At 49.9% G+C, this 8,594-nt stretch overlaps 1 long non-coding RNA gene across 1 annotated transcript; it reads right to left on the bottom strand.

The window, feature by feature from the left end:
- Positions 1-2,739: 2,739 nt before the first annotated feature.
- LOC117867180 lies at positions 2,740-8,488 on the bottom strand. The gene is made up of 3 exons (XR_004643324.1): positions 8,403-8,488; positions 6,857-7,032; positions 2,740-4,095 (listed from the first exon to the last, which is right to left on the bottom strand). It is a non-coding gene; the product is annotated as an uncharacterized LOC117867180 (long non-coding RNA).
- Between the last annotated feature and the right edge of the window lie 106 nt (positions 8,489-8,594).

Raw genomic sequence — 8,594 nt, 5'->3', positions numbered from 1 at the left:
GGCACTTACTTGAACACAGGTAGGGGTTTTTGTAGAGAAACAATGGTTCAAGGGAGAACACTAGATTTGTTTATGGGTAAACTGATGACTCAAGGATTTTCTTTAGGCAAGACAATAGGGGCTGATCACTCCTAGTTATGGGTGGTGTTCCCTCCAGGGAGCTCACAATACAGTTAGGCTGCTTCAGTATTTTGGATATCAATCAAGGATTCATTACTAGAATTGGTTTGATAACTGCTGAGCTGGGTGTGTGCAGGCATAGGTTTGTTAACATCTGGAGCAGAGATCCCCAGGATGTAGTGCTTCCCTGCTTTTCTGGTCCCAGAGTTCAGTGCGGTTCTTGCCTTGGAATCTCTGTTCTCCATTCTGTATGCTAATGGAGATGCCTCCCTGTCCCATCTCCGATGCAAATGAGGCTAGGGGAGTTTCCTTAATCCTGTCACCCTTGTCTGGAGGGGTTTAGGTGTGTCTCCCACTGCCTTTTCATTGCTTTTTGTAAGTCTCTTTTCTGATCGGTTTTGGTTCAAGCAAAGGCTGGGGGGGGGGGAGGGCGGTGTCCTTTCATGAGTCAGACAGGCTGGATACTGCACCCTGGTTCCCCAAGAACACAGAGCTGACTGGTATCACGACACAGCCCCAGCCCCAGCACCAGCCGACCTAACTCTCTGCGGGATGCAGGCCAGCCAGCCTGGGCCAACCAAGGCAGAGCGCTCTGGGAACTGCAAGAGGGGGTCTGGCCTGGGGGCAGAGTGTGGGCGGGGCCACACTAGGCTGTTTGGGAAGGCACAGCCTACCCCTGCCTACGATACCCACCGACCATGCTGGCACTGTTCTCCATCTCTGGTGCCAGGGAAGAAACATAAAAAGCAGCGCTCCAAGAGAGGGCACTCTCCAGTGCCGAAGAAGGGCAAATGGGGAAGACAATGGAGTGCAACCCACATTGGACCACTCCTCAACCCCCGGTCCCATGGTGGCACCATCAACTCTGCCCAGAGGGATGTTGAGTCTGGTGCGGGACTCCCTGCTGATGCCAGGAAGAATCACAGTGCCTTCTACTCCGGCGGCTTTTGCATCGGCCAGGGCCTTGTTATCCCTTCTGGTACTGCTGACCTGGATGGGACAACCACCGGTGCTGATGGGCATGAGCAGGAGAGAACATGGTGCTCTAAGCTTCTTTCCGGCACCGGAATCTTTGGTACCCTACAGGAGCAAGCCGACCTTGCTTTTTTTGGCGAGGTCATCTCTAGTCCGGCACTGGTCCTCAGATCTTCAGCACCGCAGAGTGGAAGTGAGGGGAACCACTCCACCATGGTCACTTTGGAAAGACTCTTCATTGGAGTCTGAGATGGAGCCCTAAGCCCACCCTAAGAGCCGCCTCCGGTACAGGTCTTACATCCTGCCAGACCCTGGTGCAGGTCCCCCTGCCAGTACCTGGCTAGGTGGACAGTGGCCTATGCAATGGCCATTCTGGAACTTATGGGGTTTTCCCCCCGTACCAGGTTCGTCATCCCACTGGTCCCACTTGGTTGCATCCAAGTGGTGTGCTCCCGCACTGCTCTGCTCAGCACCGGACCCCGATTCCTGTACCAAACCCGGTACCAATATACAGGATGTGGACCCAATAGAGATACTAGAGGCAGAAGAAGAGGAGGAAGCTCCCCCTCCGGTACAGGCCTCTTCCTCCTCCCCAGGTGAGGCTGCATCGGGACCGAGTGGCTCGCTGCCCCAAGATGACTTTAGAGCCCACCAGGAACTCCTAAAGAGGATAGCGGCCAACCTGGCGCTAGAGGTTGAGGAGCTCAAGGAATCATCCCACAGCTTCATTAACATTCTGGCTGCAGCAGCACCATGTAAGGTGGCCCTATCCATTAACGAGGCGGTAATGGGTCCAGTCCCTGTGGCAGACCCCATCTTCTCTCCCTCCCACTTCGAAGAGGGCAGAGAAGAAATACGACATGCCAGCCAAGGGGTATGAATACTTATACTCTCACCCTCCTCCTGGGTCCCTACTTGTATCGGCAGCCAATGAGAGGGACAGACAGAGCTAAGCAAGAGCTACCCCCAAACAGAAAGACTTAAAGAAACTGGATCTGTTTGGGAGGAAAATTTATTCAACGGGTGGACTACAGCTGCGTGTATCAAACCAGCAAGTCTCAAACCATCTAGGTTGCATTTCCCTAGTTTGTTTATGAGAAGGTCATGCGAGACAGTATCAAAAGCCTTACTAAAGTCAAGATATACCACATTTACCACTTCCCCCCTATCCACAAGGCTTCTTACCCTGTCAAAGAAAGCTGTTAGGTTGGTTTGACATGATTTGTTCTTGACATATCCATGCTGACTGTTACTTATCACCTTATTATCTTCTAGGTGTTTGCAAATTGATTGCTTAATTATTTACTCCATTATCTTTCCAGGTACTTGAAGTTAAGCTGACTGGTCTGTAATTCCCTGGGTTGTCATTCCTCTTTTTATAGATTGATACTATATTTGCCCAATCCTCTGGAATCACTCCCATCTTCCATGACTTTTTGAAGATAATCACTAATGGCTCAGATATCTCCACAGTCAGCTCCTTGAGTATTCTAGGATGTATTTCGTAGATTCATAGATTCTAGGACAGGAAGGGACCCCGAGAGGTCATCGAGTCCAGTCCCGTCCTCATGGCAGGCCCTGATGACTTGAAGATATCTAACTTGTCTAAGTAATTTTTAACTTGTTCTTTTCCTATTTTAGCCTCTGATCCTACCTCATTTTCACTGGCATTCATTAAGACCTTGTCTACACTACCAAGTTTTGTCGCCAAAACTGCCGTTTGTCGACCCAAACCATGAGTGCATACACACTGACAGGCGATTTTTGTCAGGGAGAATGCCTGGTTTTTGCGACAAAATACATCCATCCTCATGAGAGATTTACATCTTTTTCCTCTATGTTTTTGTCGACAAAGTGCAAGTGTAGACACCACACTTCATTTCATCACTTTAATGGCCTCCAGGAGGTGTCCCACAGTGCCCATCCTGACTGCTCTGGTCAGCTATTTGAACTCCACTGCTTGCAGCCAAGAAAACAACCATCCGCCCCTCCCCTTTAGAAGCCCTGGGAATTTTTGAAATTCCATTTCCTGTGTGCTCGGTTGGAGAGGTCTCATTGAATCTTCCCAGGTGACTGGTTACCACAGCAAATACTCTCTCACCTGGACCACAGCAGAGCTGTTGGATCTGCTCAGTATATGGGAAAAGGAGGCTGTGCAGTCCTAGCTGTGCTTGAGCCGCAGGAATTGGGATACCTACGGGCTCTATGATCGGGACACTCTGCAGTGCAGAGCAAAGATAAATGAGCTGAGGCAGGCCTACCATAAGGCAAGGTAGGCAAACCATCGCTCTGGTGCTTCACCTAAGACCTGCCAGTTCTATAAGGAGCTGGACACTATCCTTGGTGGCAACCCCACCTCCATCACCCAGAGCCCCGTGGATACTTCGGAGGGCACGGTGGCGACTGAAAGAAGACATAACATGGAGGACAAAGTTATTGATGAAGAGGTGGAGTTAGATGAGGATGTGCAGCTCCCAGTGGGGTCGCCCGACGGAGCAGGCAGCCAGGAACTGTTCTCCACTCCAGCGGTGCCTAGCCAGGCTCAGCAGTTGCTCTCCGTCGAGCAAGAAGCAGGAGATGAGACTTCTGGTAAGTGGCTGTGGCTTGTGTAGTGCAGAGGTGGGTTCAGGGCATACAAATGTGGGAAGCTGTCTGGGTTTCTGTAAGCTGGACGTTTCCCTGTGTAGCTAATCAGTACGGCGGAACAGAGTGTTATGCACGCTGAGATCTCACGGGAATCCTCCAGAGAGATCTCCAGGAAAGTTTCCTGGCGGTACTCAGTAATCCTCTGCCGAAGGTTCTATGGCAGAGCAGATTTGTTCCTTCCCCCCCATTGTAGGAAGCTTTCCCATGCCATTCGGCAATTACTTGTGCAGGGACCAAAGCGGCACATAGGTGAGCAGTATAGGGAGAAGGGCAGAAGCCACAAGCATGGAGTAGCTGTATCCTCGTTTCCCTGCTTACCCTTAGCAGTGAGATGTCTGCTAGAATTACCTCCACCTGTGGAAAAGTGTGGGAGAATTTTAGAATTTGTTCCCTAGAATGCTGCACCACGACCCTTGCAAAGAGTGTGTGCTCTTTTCCCCATGTAGAGTGCCCCCCGCCCCCGCCAACACTCACCATGCTTTGGGTGTTCGCAGAGATTTGTGCCTGACTAGGGTCAGTGAGAAAGTGATGAAAATGTTGCAAAAGGTGTGTAGTGGGGCGGCTGCCCCACACAGGCAGAAGAAGGGTTAAGGCAGCCTTGGGGAGGGTGCGCAGAACCCAGCCAATTAGAAGAGGCCTTATTGAGCCAGCCAATAGGGAGACGGCTTAGTGGAGCAGCCAGTAAGGGCCAGGCTGGCCCATATAAGAAGGGCTGCTGAGCAGAACAGAGGCAGTCTCTCCCTGGAAGCCAAGGGAGGAGGACTGGCTGCCCTGTAGGAGGGTTGAGAACGACAGCACCACAGATAGAGCAGTGCTTGGCAGGGTCAGGGGAGCAAGAGGGAGCTCCAGCCTGATGGCTGCCAGACTGAAGCCCTGATACAAGAGAATACACCAATGCAGGAGGGGGCTCCAGACTGGGGCCAAGGGGGTTGGGTAGATCTACACCAATATTCCACACAAAGATGGACTACAAGCTATCAGGAACAGTATCCCCGATAATGTCACAGCTAACCTGGTGGCTGAACTTTGTGATTTTGTCCTCACCCACAACTATTTCACATTTGGGGACAATATATACCTTCAAGTCAGCGGCACTGCTATGGGTACCCGCATGGCCCCACACTATGCCAACATTTTTATGGCTGACTTAGAACAACGCTTCCTTAGCTCTCGTCCCCTAACGCCCCTACTCTACTTGCGCTACATTGATGACATCTTCATCATCTGGACTCATGGAAAAGAAGCCCTTGAGGAATTTCACCATGATTTCAATAATTTCCATCCCACCATCAACCTCAGCCTAGATCAATCCACACAAGCGGTCCATTTCCTGGACACTACTGTGCTAATAAGCGATGGTCACATAAATACCACCCTGTACCGGAAACCTACTGACCGCTACACTTACCTACATGCCTCCAGCTTCCATCCAGGACACACCACACGATCCATTGTCTACAGCCAAGCTCTAGGATATAACCGCATTTGCTCCAATCCCTCAGATAGAGACAAGCACCTACAAGATCTCTATCAAGCATTCTTAAAACTACAATACCCACCTGCTGAAGTGAAAAAACAGATTGACAGAGCCAGACGAGTACCCAGAAGTCACCTCCTACAAGACAGGCCCAACAAAGAAAATAACAGAACACCACTAGCTGTCACCTTCAGCCCCCAACTAAAACCTCTCCAGCGCATCATCAGAGATCTACAACCTATCCTGAAAGATGATCCTTTACTCTCACAGATCTTGGGAGACAGACCTGTCCTCGCTTACAGACAACCCCCCAACCTAAAGCAAATACTCACCAGCAACCACACATCACTGAACAAAACCACTGAGCCAGGAACCTATCCTTGTAACAAAGCCCGATGCCAACTCTGTCCACATATCTATTCAAGTGACATCATCATAGGACCTAATCACATCAGCCATACCATCAGGGGCTCGTTCACCTGCACATCTACCAATGTGATATATGCCATCATGTGCCAGCAATGCCCCTCTGCCATGTACATTGGCCAAACCGGACAGTCTCTCCGCAAAAGAATTAATGGACACAAATCTGACATCAGGAATCATAATACTCAAAAACCAGTGGGAGAACACTTTAACCTGTCTGGTCATTCAATGACAGACCTGCGGGTGGCTATATTACAACAGAAAAACTTCAAAAACAGACTCCAAGGAGAGACTGCTGAGCTGGAATTGATATGCAAACTAGACACAATCAACAAAGGATTGAATAAGGACTGGGAATGGCTGAGCCATTACAAACATTGAATCTATCTCCCTTGTAAGTATTCTCACACTTCTTATCAAACTGTCTGTACTGGGCTATCTTGATTATCACTTCAAAAGTTTTTTTTCTCTTACTTAATTGGTCTCTCAGAATTGGTAAGACAACTCCCACCTGTTTATGCTCTCTGTATGTGTGTATATATATCTCTTCAATATTTATTCCACTCTGTATGCATCCGAAGAAGTGGGCTGTAGTCCACGAAAGCTTATGCTCTAATAAATTTGTTAGTCTCTAAGGTGCCACAAGTACTTCTGTTCTTTTTGCGGATACAGACTAACACGGCTGCTACTCTGAAACCTATGAATCTACAGTTATTAAAAGCAACCTACAAAGGAACAAAAAAGAATATTCCCCTCTTTTCTTCTTTACAGTATATAAAGAAGGCCTGACACCTTTTTTTTTTTTTTTTTACTTTTATTTTCCCCCTCTTTTTTTAACAATAAATTCAGGTCTTGGCTGCTGTGTTTTCCTTAGAAGACTGAATGGCTGACTGGACAATTAGTATGATTATGACATCAAAAGTATCAAACCTGCTTAAATGTGAAAGGAAATAAATTTTATTTACTGTTTTTAAAAGTTAATTTTATTTAACTTCAATATCCTACAAATGGTATAAAAGTTCTTGTTGGTAAAGAGGAAATTCCCAGTCCTCTGAGTCCTCCGAACCAGACTTGATATTCCTGATATTCAAAGGTTAAAAAAAGGGAAGCTAGGGATTTTTTTTTTTAAAACCCACCCTTACGGGCTTTTTATTGTTCCATGGTTGATGCTGTTAAAAATTTACGCCTTATTTTCAGTCTGAATTTGCCTACCTTCAACTTCCAGCCATTGGATCATGTTACACCAGGGGTGGGGAACCTACGGCCTGCGGGTCAGATCCGGCCCGCTGCTTCATTTCATACGGCCCTAGGCAAGTCTTTGCACTGTGGGGGGAGAGTCACTCCTTAACCTTCTCTTTGTTAAACTAAATAGATTGTGCTCCTTCCATCTGTCAATATAAAACATGTTTTTAAATCCTTTAATCATTTTCGTGGCTCTTCTCTGAACCCTCTCCCATTTATCAACATCCTTCTTGAACTGTATGCACCAGAACTGGCCACAGAATTCCAGCAGTGGTCGCACCAGTGCCAAATGAGAGCTGTGAGCGCTGGCTTGGCCCACTGCGGGGGGAAGCTAGGGTTGGCTCCAGTTTTTGAAAGCGACCAGCATGTCCCTGTAGCCCCTAGGAGCAGGGGCGATCAGGGAAGCTCTGCTTGCTGCCCCTGCCCCCAGCACCGGCTGTGCAACTCCCATTGGCCGGGAAATATGGCCAATGGGAACTCCGGGTGCGGCACCTGAGGGCAGCGCACACAGCCCCTTGGCCCCTCCGCCTAGGGACCAGACATGGTGGCTGCTTCCAGGAGCTGTGCGGAGCCAGGGCAGGCAGGGAGCCTTCCTTAGCCCAGCTGTGCTGCCAAGCAGGAGTTGCCTGAGGTAAACACCACCTGGCCAGAGCCTGCACCCCAGCCCCCTGGCCCAGTCCTGAGTGCCCTCCTGCACCCAAACTTCCTTCCGGAGTCTGCACCATGAACCTCCTCCCATACCCCAACCCTGAGCACGCTCCTGCACCCAACCCCCTTGGCCCCAGTCTGGAGCCCCCTCCTGCATCCCAAATCCCCAGCCCCACCCCAGAGCCCACATCCCCAGCAGGAGCCCTCACCTCCTCCCGCACCCCAACCCCCTGCCCCAGTCCGGAGCCCCCCCTGCACTCTTAACCCCACATTTCTGGCCTCAATCCCAGAGCCTAAGGGAAGCCCTGAGTTTCTATGCTTACCCCTCCCTGGGTGAGCTGTGTGTGGCCCCACCCCTATGTTATACCTTTCTCTTCCAGACTGAAGAGCCTTTATTCAATATTTGTTCCCCAAGTAGGTATTTACAGACTGTAATCAAGTCACTCCTTAACCTTCTCTTTGTTAAACTAAATAGAGTGTGCTCCTTGCGTCTGTCAATATAAAGCATGTTTTCAAATCCTTTAGTCATTTTCATGGCTCTTCTCTGAACAATCTCCAATTTATCAACATCCTCCTTGAACTGTGGGCACCAGGACTGGCCACAGGTCGGATTCCAGCAGTGGTCGCACCAGTGCCAAATGATAAAATAACCTCTTTGTGATTCCCCAACTTATGCCTTCTAGGATCGCATTAGCCCCTTTGGCCACAGCATCGCAGGGTGAGTTCATGTCCAGCTGATTATCCACCACCAACCCCACGTCTTTTTCTGTGTCACTGCCCCACAGGACTGAGCTCCCAGCGCATCTGTACGGCCGCTGTCCTTCCTTCCCAAGGTTTGGGTTATGCGTGTTGTAGCCACATCACTGACCCATTGTGATGCAGGCTGGATTCCGCCTGGTGCTGCCAGAGGGGCACGGGCCATGCCACGGCTGCCTGGTGCGACAGGGGCGGGGGAACAGAGTGACTCAGGGTCCCGATGGTGATGATGCTGCAGCTCCGAGGGGAGGGGGAGGGGCAGGGGCTGCTTTGGGGCCTCCCAGCCGGGGAAGGGCCTGGACTG

Source organism: Trachemys scripta, chromosome 1 (assembly GCF_013100865.1).
Source record: "Trachemys scripta elegans isolate TJP31775 chromosome 1, CAS_Tse_1.0, whole genome shotgun sequence".
Taxonomy (NCBI): Eukaryota; Metazoa; Chordata; order Testudines; family Emydidae; genus Trachemys; species Trachemys scripta.
The sequence above is the reverse complement of the archived record's forward strand: the minus strand, read 5'-3'. Positions and strand labels throughout refer to the sequence as shown.